The following is a 10273-nucleotide window of genomic DNA, read 5'->3' as shown; positions in this document are numbered from 1 at the left end:
GTAACTAGACCCATTTTAAACCCTTCACCACACAAGACAAAGCCCGTAGGATTCATCATGAACTATTTATTTCTCCTCCCCTGGCTCCATGCAGCCACCAGCCACCTTGAAGCTTTCTCTCGTCTCTCCCAGGCTGGGCTCACTTGATTGCAGGAGATCAGCGGAGGGTCCAGCTTTGCTCTTTCGCTTCCATTCTTCACGTCTTTGGGTGGCTGCATTGGCAACTGAGCAGCCTAATGGAAACACTGAGTCCTCTGTCTCGGCACGCAGGCCCAGCCGCCAAAGCCAAAGCCTCCCTGAGAACAGGGGGAGGTTCGCCTGAACTCTCAGGAGTGGAGGCTGGGCCCATAGGGTAGGGATACCATATTTGAACTTTCAAAAAAGAGGACACTCCGGGGTGGGGGGGGGGAGAATGGTAGCCCTGCCACCTATCTACTCCCTCCCACTTCCTGCCCCCTGACTGCCCCCCACACAACCGCCAACCCATCCAACCCCCCTGCTCCTTGTCCCCTGATCGCCCCCTCCCAGGACCCTGCCCTCTATCTAAGCCTTCCTACTCCCTGTCTCCAACTGCCCCCTCCTTAGACCCCTCCACCCTAACTGCCCCCCTAGAACTCCAGCCCCTACCTTTCCACTGTCTGCCCTGCCCCCTATCCACACCCCCACCCCCTGACAGACCCCCGGCTCTCCCACACCCATCCAACCACTCCCTGTCCCCTGACTGCCCCCGCAGAACCCCCAACCCATCTAATCCCCCCTGCTCCCTGCCCCTGACTCCCCCCCGAACCTCTGCCCCGTCCAACCCCTCCCGCTCCCTGTCCCTTGACTCCCCCGACACCCTTTTCATATGCCCACCCCCTGACAGGCTCCCCCCAGAACCCCTCATCCATCCAACCCCTCCTGCTCCCTGTCTCCTGACTGTCCCTTGGGACCCCATGCCCCTTCTCCAGCCCCCCCGGCCCCCGTACCCTGCTGCTCAGAGCAGTGTGTCTGGGGTGCGGAGCCAGAGACAGTGCCGTGCTCCCCCACAGAGCGCGCAGCTCCCCCTCCGCCCCCAGAGTGCTGCATTGGGAGGGAAATCCCGGCCCTTTGGAGAGTTTTACCAATTCCTCCCTGAGGGCAATTTAAAACACAAAAAGCCGGACATGTCCGGGAAACTCCGGACGCATGGTAACCCGACCACAGGGACTTCAGGATCTGCAGCTGCTGCCACCTGTATGGTGAATCCTCGGACTCGTCACCAAACAGCTCTTCCCCATTCTGCAACCTGGCCCCATGGTCTGACCGTGCAGGAGAACAGAAACCCTTTGGGACAGCAGGAGAGTCTCCTCAATGCCGCACTCTTCGCATGGCTTCCCGCGGTCATCGTGAAACACGACTACCCTGCCCCCAGGAGTCTCTCAAGGAGCTGCCGGCACAGTCACTGGGCACCCACTCGTAATGGTCTCGGGCAGTGGCATTGCAGAGAGAGCTGAGCAGACCATCCTTCTGTGACTTCCTGAATTGCTGCCAGGACGGATTCTCCTCTGCGCTAGGGAGAGTCCCCGAGGACAAGCAGCTGTGGTGGGGGGAGTCAGTCTACTGAATTGTTCACGTCCAGACCCTCCCCCCAGTTCTTAAAAAGTCGAAGCATTTCATTTAGACACTTTCCAAACAAACCATTTTGATTTTTCAGTTTGAAACTATTTTTTATTTAAAAATGTCCTTCACTTTTATTTTAAAAATTCAAAAAGTTATAACCCTTGAAATGTTCCTGGGTCTTTTTTTTTTTTTAAAGCTTTTTGGTTCATCAAAAATTTGGAAAAATGTTAGTTTTGTTCAACCAGAAACTGGTTTTTTTCCATCTCTTTTTTGGAATTGCCAGTGACCAAAAAATTCTGTTTGCCCAGCTCGAGGGGCGGGTGAGGATTTTGGTGGTTATATTGTGGGTCTCTAAGTCCCCTTGTTGCTCAAAGTTTTCTTACTGCAACAAATTAATTTGGGATGAGGGCAGGATGGGCAAAAGCTTCCTAAAAGTGGGGGGGCTGCTGGCACAAAAACTGTGGCCCACCCCCTGTGCCACCCCTTCTCCTCAAGGTCCTGCCCCCTCAAACTGCCCTTTTCCCTGAGCCCCCCCCCTCCCACCGCCTTTCTCCCTGAGCTCCCACTTCATGCCGCCCCTTGCCCCCAAAACACTGCCCTCACCACTCCCTTCTCTCCCCCATCATCCAGTCACTCACACTTATGGCCAGTAAAAAGTGGTGGGCCCTGGTCTCCCCTGTTCTGGCACCCCTGGATGAGAGTGGGAGAGGATGAAGAACTCCTTTCAAATATAACTCCCCCCCACCCTCAGAAAAGCACAATTTGCCAGCAACAGCAAAACATGCACCTTACCAACATGGGCCAGTCGAGCTGTGTTGTGTGTGACATTCCCGTCTTGGGGCGGTTTATGTCTTGGAGAATGTGAACCCTGCAGGCCTGGGTGTTTCTCTGCGTAATGTGACCTCAGTGCTCCTGATGAGAGCCATTGTTTGTAAATGTTTCAGTAGCAGACATATTTATCATTCATGTACAGACAGACATTTATTCACAATTAGAACTGGTCAAAAATAGGGTGGGTGGAGAGGGTCATGAAAATTGAAGAAACCACTCCCCCCCCCATATTCTTCCAACTTATTTGGAAATGTTTTTAATGATCAAATTTTTGTTTCTTTTGGTGGGAAAAACTCCACGTTCTCTCTCAAGTGGGCAGAGAAATCCAAAATGTTTTTTTTAAAGAGGTAACTTTTTTCAAATGATCAATGTAATCCAAAGTGGCATTTTTAGTTCAAAGGTTGCATTGTCAGTGTAAAACCCTTTTGAACCAGCTCTGTTACTGTATAACAAGATGAGTTTATTTTTCATGATGCATTGTTTGGGCCAGGTTCCAAGTGGCATTTCAGTTTTTGCACAGCTCTTCTCTTCTTGCATCTGCACCTCTCATAAGCCGTGGCCTTAATCTTGGGCCTGGAAACACTTACGTGCACGTTTAACTTTAATTACTGCTGTGAATAATTCCATTTCAATGGGACAACTCTGAGATCAGCTTTACACTACGGCCCTATATCGGTGTACCTATGTCATTTATTTAATTTTCTTCCTTTTATATGTGAAAGTTCTTGAGAGGTTAAAGCAGGTAAAATACATGAACAGGTTCGGACAGTCCGAGTTTGTCTGTGCAAAGTGACAGCAGAGATGTGGGATCTGCTCGTTGTCTATAAGTCTCTCAGGATTACCCAGGATAACTTTGGGGATCTCTGTCTTGCATCGGGAATGTTCCCTGAAAGTGTCCAAACAGCTCAGAGCTACAGAACCATTCCCTGGATCCATTCTTCTAGCTGTCTTCCCCAGAAAGCAGTCTGGCAAGTGTTCCTGTCAGCTCATTGCTAAGTTATCTGTCAAAACACTAGAGTTTTCAGGTGCCTAAGTAGCCCCTGGAATCATGGTGAAATTATCCTCCCCGCCACCACCAAAATTGGAAATTGTGCCCCGGAGTGCACGGTACCCTACCGTGCTTCCCCCATAGGAACTGCATGAACAGGCAACTCTGCAAGTTCTCTGCATGCCTCTGCAAGTGACCCCCATGCCTCTCCATTTCCTTGGCCACATGGATCCTGTCCCCATGCCGGCGGTGAATCCAGAAAAAGAGGGAAAAGCTCACCACTGCGACCACCTGAGGGCGGTGTTGGGTTGAGATCAGCTGGTCAAAGCAGGCAATAGGGACAGAATCTGAGACTTGAAGCTCCTCGAGCGACCTCTGAACTTTCTAGACCTGCCCTTCAATCAGACACAGCGATTGTAAAGTTGAATGTGATAGTAACTAGACCCATTTTAAACCCTTCACCACACAAGACAAAGCCCGTAGGATTCATCATGAACTATTTATTTCTCCTCCCCTGGCTCCATGCAGCCACCAGCCACCTTGAAGCTTTCTCTCGTCTCTCCCAGGCTGGGCTCACTTGATTGCAGGAGATCAGCGGAGGGTCCAGCTTTGCTCTTTCGCTTCCATTCTTCACGTCTTTGGGTGGCTGCATTGGCAACTGAGCAGCCTAATGGAAACACTGAGTCCTCTGTCTCGGCAGGCAGGCCCAGCCGCCAAAGCCAAAGCCTCCCTGAGAACAGGGGGAGGTTCGCCTGAACTCTCAGGAGTGGAGGCTGGGCCCATAGGGTAGGGATACCATATTTGAACTTTCAAAAAAGAGGACACTCCGGGGGGGGGGGGGGGGGGAGAATGGTAGCCCTGCCACCTATCTACTCCCTCCCACTTCCTGCCCCCTGACTGCCCCCCACACAACCGCCAACCCATCCAACCCCCCTGCTCCTTGTCCCCTGATCGCCCCCTCCCAGGACCCTGCCCTCTATCTAAGCCTTCCTACTCCCTGTCTCCAACTGCCCCCTCCTTAGACCCCTCCACCCTAACTGCCCCCCTAGAACTCCAGCCCCTACCTTTCCACTGTCTGCCCTGCCCCCTATCCACACCCCCACCCCCTGACAGACCCCCGGCTCTCCCACACCCATCCAACCACTCCCTGTCCCCTGACTGCCCCCGCAGAACCCCCAACCCATCTAATCCCCCCTGCTCCCTGCCCCTGACTCCCCCCCGAACCTCTGCCCCGTCCAACCCCTCCCGCTCCCTGTCCCTTGACTCCCCCGACACCCTTTTCATATGCCCACCCCCTGACAGGCTCCCCCCAGAACCCCTCATCCATCCAACCCCTCCTGCTCCCTGTCTCCTGACTGTCCCTTGGGACCCCATGCCCCTTCTCCAGCCCCCCCGGCCCCCGTACCCTGCTGCTCAGAGCAGTGTGTCTGGGGTGCGGAGCCAGAGACAGTGCCGTGCTCCCCCACAGAGCGCGCAGCTCCCCCTCCGCCCCCAGAGTGCTGCATTGGGAGGGAAATCCCGGCCCTTTGGAGAGTTTTACCAATTCCTCCCTGAGGGCAATTTAAAACACAAAAAGCCGGACATGTCCGGGAAACTCCGGACGCATGGTAACCCGACCACAGGGACTTCAGGATCTGCAGCTGCTGCCACCTGTATGGTGAATCCTTGGACTCGTCACCAAACAGCTCTTCCCCATTCTGCAACCTGGCCCCATGGTCTGACCGTGCAGGAGAACAGAAACCCTTTAGGACAGCAGGAGAGTCTCCTCAATGCCGCACTCTTCGCATGGCTTCCCGCGGTCATCGTGAAACACGACTACCCTGCCCCCAGGAGTCTCTCAAGGAGCTGCCGGCACAGTCACTGGGCACCCACTCGTAATGGTCTCGGGCAGTGGCATTGCAGAGAGAGCTGAGCAGACCATCCCTCTGTGACTTCCTGAATTGCTGCCAGGACGGATTCTCCTCTGCGCTAGGGAGAGTCCCCGAGGACAAGCAGCTGTGGTGGGGGAGGGGGCAAGACAAACACTCCCCATGAGCCCTTGACTAGCAGGTAAGCAGGACTCTGGGAGCCAAGGCATCGGTGTGTCTTGCTGGGAGAGCAGAGCTGGAGAGCAGAAAAGGGCATTGGAGGAATTGTAGAAAAGTCATTGTCATGGCCGGGTCATGGGCAGCCAGACCTAGTGGTCAGAGGCAGAGTCCACACTCACAAGTAAGGAGTCGAGAGTCAGCTGGGTCAGGACACTGGAACAGCAGAAGCAAAAGAACAAATTGTGTTCAGAATCTCAAGTCCGGTGAGTCACCCTGAGTCCAGATGCCAGGAAATCAAGCCTGGGGAGTGGGAGCAGGAACAGCCAACACACGGTCCAGAGCCGGGGAGGAGCTCGGCTGTTCAGACAGCTTCTTGTTCCTGCTGCTGGTTTAAGGAGGTCCCGAGGGCCGATTAGCTGCTCTGGGACTCTGCCAATAGGAGCCTCAAACTGGGTCTGGACTTCGTCAGTCCTAGGTAAGCAGTTTTTCGTAGGCTTCCAGGTGGCGTGCTGGAGGGTGGCTGCTCCCAGGAACCCTGCAGACCCGGGTTAATGACCCAGGGGTCAGGACAGTGAGTGATATCTCCCCGCTCAAACCTCCTGCACGAAACAGTCTCCAGGGTCCCGGGCGCATCCTCTGAGAAGAAAAAAACACAGTCATGAGGACAAATAGGCTATGGAACAGGAGCCCCCTCTTTGTTGCAACAGCCCCAAGTGCCCAAAAGAGTGGACGGTTCTTACCTCCAGAAGATGCCTGGGATCTTCCATCTAAGCCTCAATGGGACCCCTGTTGCTTGGTCTGACAGGAGGAGATCATCTGTCCCCACTGCTCCCTGCGCTGGGCTGGCTGCAGCACACATCTTTTTAAGAGGCTGGGCCAGAGAGATGTTACAATCAGGGTCCAGGCACCCCAGAAGGATAACAGAGGGTCTGAAACCAGAAGATGAAGCAATCAAATCAGCGGATTCGACAGAGAAGTTTTCTACCCTACAGGGACATCAAAGAAGGTCTGTTAGGAAAGCTGATATGTTAGTCTGGAAACTGCTAAGGCAAAGATTGTGACTTGTTAAGATTCAGTTTTAGTCACTACAAAGTGTGTTGTGTTTTGTTTCTCTCTTTGAAATTTGTCTCTTTCTCTTGCTTAGTATCACTTAAATCTCTTCTTTGTTACTATACTTCCCAAACCACCTCAGTGTTGTGTGTTCGAGTGAAGTGTGATTCTCCAGCCTACCCAACAGGCTGAGCTGTGCCCTGTCTCTCTGAAGGTAGCGAATAATTTCTGAGCGGTGCTGGGCCCAGAGTCCAAGGGCAGTTCACCAGACATCTTGTGGGAAGCCCAAAGAAACCAAAGGAGCAGGAGAGATTCCGGCCCCACTGACCCATGGGAAATTCCCACAGAAGAGCCTACCCAGGGCTCTAGACACGGCCACTTTGGGTGTGTACCAGAGTTCACTCACTGCTAGATGCTGGCCAGGCCTTGTGTCATTGCTTTCTCGCTGGGCTAGCAACCCCGCTGATACTCACTCTTGCAGTTTGTTGGCTGGGAACTCAGCCCTCCAACCAGGTGACTGTCCTTTACTCCACTCCTTCCTGGGTCGTGCTCTTTGCAAACAAAGTCCCAAAATGTCTTGAACAGAAACAAGGCCTTCCACCCTCGTGGGGAGTTCTTCCTCAGCCTGATTTCGGTTCGGCCTGCCCTTCTTGGGTTTCTATGGTCTTCTATGTCCCCTTCCTTAGGGACAGTGAGAGAAGCCAGTCCTACCCTGGACTCCAGGGTTTGGCCCAAGGCCATCTCCTGAACAGCTTGCTCTGCTTCTGGACTTTTGCTGCTGTTTTCCGTTGTTTCCTCTCAGGTGGGGCTCACTTGGTCATCAATTTGGCCTAGCCCCAGGCTAGGCAGCTATAGGCCAAGCCACACTGTTAGATACCCTCCTCCTTCAAATCTGGTCCAGCCCGGATGACAGGTTTGCTGAGGGGATGGGGAAACCCCATTGCTGATCAGAAGGAGGTCAGAGTCTGTTCCTTACGAGCTGAAGGTCCGTCTGTCCTGCTGCGGCAAGTGGAGCTGGAGAGCGGAGATGTTAGGTGAAAGAGACTGCATGATGGAGTTGGAGACTGAGGGACGGGAGCCTCCTCCCAGAAACGCTCCCAGGAGAAGAGGTTTGAGGAGGAGTTCTCTGGGGAGCCTCCTGCTTGGAAAAAAACAAGGGTGGCACATTGATGAAGATGTCTCTGTCCCAGGGATGGGGGAAGCTCCCACCCAGGCTATGCAGCAGGGATCCCATTTCTCCCCCAAGAAACCCATTTTGCCCAAAGAAGTCAATGGCTCTTACCTCCAAGAGGGAGTGGGCTCTTCCCTCTAGGCCTCTTTGAGAACTACTACTGCTTGCACCCATCTGGGAGGCTGTCACACACCCCAGGACCTAGAAGACACGGGGGGAGGAGGCTCCTCTTCATGTCAGACTCTGAGAGCCCAGAGAAGGGCCAAAGGAAGAATAAAGGGCAGGAGATGAAGCTAGCCCGGAGCCTCTGTCCCATCCTCACCTCCTCAAAGGTGGAGCTTCCTGAACTTCAGTTGGGCAGACAGTCTGTAGCCCTGACGCAAAGGTCCTTCTGCGCCATATGGGGCAGGAAGATCTCTGCCTGGGAGCATGGGAAATGGGATGGGGGTGAGATCAAGGAAAGAGGGGAGGGATATGGGTGTGAGGGAAAGAGCTCCTGCCCCAGATGAAGGTATCTGGGGGGCCGTGGGAAGGACACAGCTCCACAGAGAGGGGAGAGAGTTCCTGTGAGTGCCAGGGGCCTCCATTTCTGCTTCCACTAGTCCCCCATTTATAGTGAGACACAGCAGTACCTGCAGCAGGGAGCGGGACTTGCTGAACAGGGAGGGGAACCTTGAAGAGCATCAGATGAGCCACAGCCCTTGCAGCGCCTCGGGCATCTGGTGCAAGTGCCGAATCATGTGAAGCTGGCCCATGACCTTGGCTGTGACATCCTCATGCTGCAGGGGAACGAGAACATGTCAGAGACTGAGACACTCCCCAGGAATCAGGGAGGATTAAGGGCACCTGGAACCAGCACCATCATTTCCACCCAGCAGCTGCTCATGTCTGAGTGGTAGATTCACCCTCCTGACCCCCAGGATGGAGGCTTGCTGTCCTCTCTAGTGACCTTCAGTGCCAAACCCCCTCCTTGTAGGGTGAGCTCCTGCCACTTCCCCATCAGTGCCCTGACAGCTGTTCCACCTCCAACCCACCTGGGGACACCGCTCAAGTTCGGAGAACCCTCTCTTCCACCCCTACCTCCATCCCCACCCAGGTAGGGCAGGGAGGAGGCTCTAGAAGGGTGGCGGGGGGCGGGAGGGATTCTGGCAGCAGTGAAGTGGAATGGAGAGAGCTTGAGACCTTTCCCCAAGACACCCCAGTGACAAAACCTGAAACCACAGAATGGCAGCCCTGGTGAATGGAGCAGGTCAGCAGCCCCTGACGACTGAATCCTCCCAATCTCTCGAGAGCGGGTCCAGCCCTACCAGCAGCAAGACCAGCTTTCCACGCCCATGTGCCTCAGTCAGTCACCATCACCAGTCAGTCCTTGGCCTCCCAGGCTGCCAGGGATGGGAGCAACTCTCGATGGTGGCTGGGGTGACATGGACACTAGGCCATGGGGAAATGGGTGCAGCTCTGTGGGGCAGGAAAGGTTCCCAGAGGGCACTTAGGGGACTCTCCTGTCCTTCCCAGGAGTGATAGCAGAGCACCACATCCTAAGAACAGAAGTCCATGAAGGCCAGAAGTCCCCACTGGGCTCCTTGCTACCAGGCCAGCAAATGGCGAGAGGATGGGAATGAGGCCCTGGGTCCCACCCCGAGCTTCTGAGTCGATTGCAGCTGCTTACCGTGTCCCCCATCAGTTGCTGGGCTTCCCCCAGGAGGGAGTAGACCAGCACCAGCTCAGCCTGGCTGACACGCAGCAGGGGGTCATGGATGGCCAGCAATGCTGTCTGTACGAAGGATCTTCTCTGCCCGACGGAGAAGAATTTTTCAAAGACCTAAAACCAAGAGGACATGAGGCTTGAGTAGATTGCCCAGAGCCAGCCTCCAAGTCCTGGCGGTACAATGGCGTCTCATGCCCCAAAGGGCGGGGAAGAGAGCTGCTGTGGCCAAGGCAGTTCATTCCCCAGGAGGCTTTCAGGGTCCCAGGGCTCACGGAAGCCCCTTTATTAAGAGGTGGCAGTTGCTGAGGGACCAAAGCCTCCAGTGGCTCTTTCGGGAAGGCAATTTATGGCAGGGGCCAGGATGGGCTGGAAATGGATCTCTAATGTGTGTGAGCAGGCCCACTCTGCTGTGCAGGGCACAGAGACGACAGGGGACTCTGTCTTGCTTCCAGCAGAGAGATCTCCTGCACCTCAGCGGCTAGAGAAGTGTGCGTGTGTTGTTGAGGGGAGGAGGGGGTTGGAGCTGACAGACCAAAGGTCTCTTCCCTGCAGCTTAGTGATTTCTCTCCTCGCTGGGTATGGCCTCTGCAGCTCCTTGGTTTCTTCAAGGGGAATCCAACCTGCAGCCTGACAAGAACAAGGAGACTCCTGGCCCAGTCCCAGTGTGGGACCTTTCGCACCAGCGTGTCCCACTGGTTGCTGGATGAGGAACTCTGAGCTGGAAATAAGGAGCGGGCTCTTTTCCTGTCTTCAGGAGGCCTCCACTGCAGGGAACCCAGCCAGCTACACTCCCTGAGCTGTGTCATGCTCTGGCACAGTGCCCTTACCTCCCCCACTCTGGCTGTATTCTTGTAGCCTAAGAGCCTTCTGTCCTGGTGCCAGTCATAGCACCAGAGATCTTCCGCGTCATGTATGGT

The 10273-nt window shown here is 54.6% G+C and overlaps 1 long non-coding RNA gene across 2 annotated transcripts; it reads right to left on the bottom strand.

Annotated features, from left to right (window-relative positions):
- Nucleotides 1-6224: 6224 nt before the first annotated feature.
- LOC144929478 (uncharacterized) lies at nucleotides 6225-7867 on the bottom strand. Of its 2 annotated transcripts, none has more exons than XR_013634713.1 (3): nucleotides 7760-7867; nucleotides 6951-7615; nucleotides 6225-6356 (listed from the first exon to the last, which is right to left on the bottom strand). It is a non-coding gene; the product is annotated as an uncharacterized LOC144929478 (long non-coding RNA). The 2 variants fall into 2 exon arrangements; XR_013634714.1 differs by having other exon boundaries at nucleotides 6342-6413.
- Nucleotides 7868-10273: the final 2406 nt, after the last annotated feature.

This window comes from Lepidochelys kempii, chromosome 14 (genome assembly GCF_965140285.1).
Source record: "Lepidochelys kempii isolate rLepKem1 chromosome 14, rLepKem1.hap1, whole genome shotgun sequence".
NCBI classification, from domain to species: Eukaryota; Metazoa; Chordata; order Testudines; family Cheloniidae; genus Lepidochelys; species Lepidochelys kempii.
The sequence above is the reverse complement of the archived record's forward strand: the minus strand, read 5'-3'. Positions and strand labels throughout refer to the sequence as shown.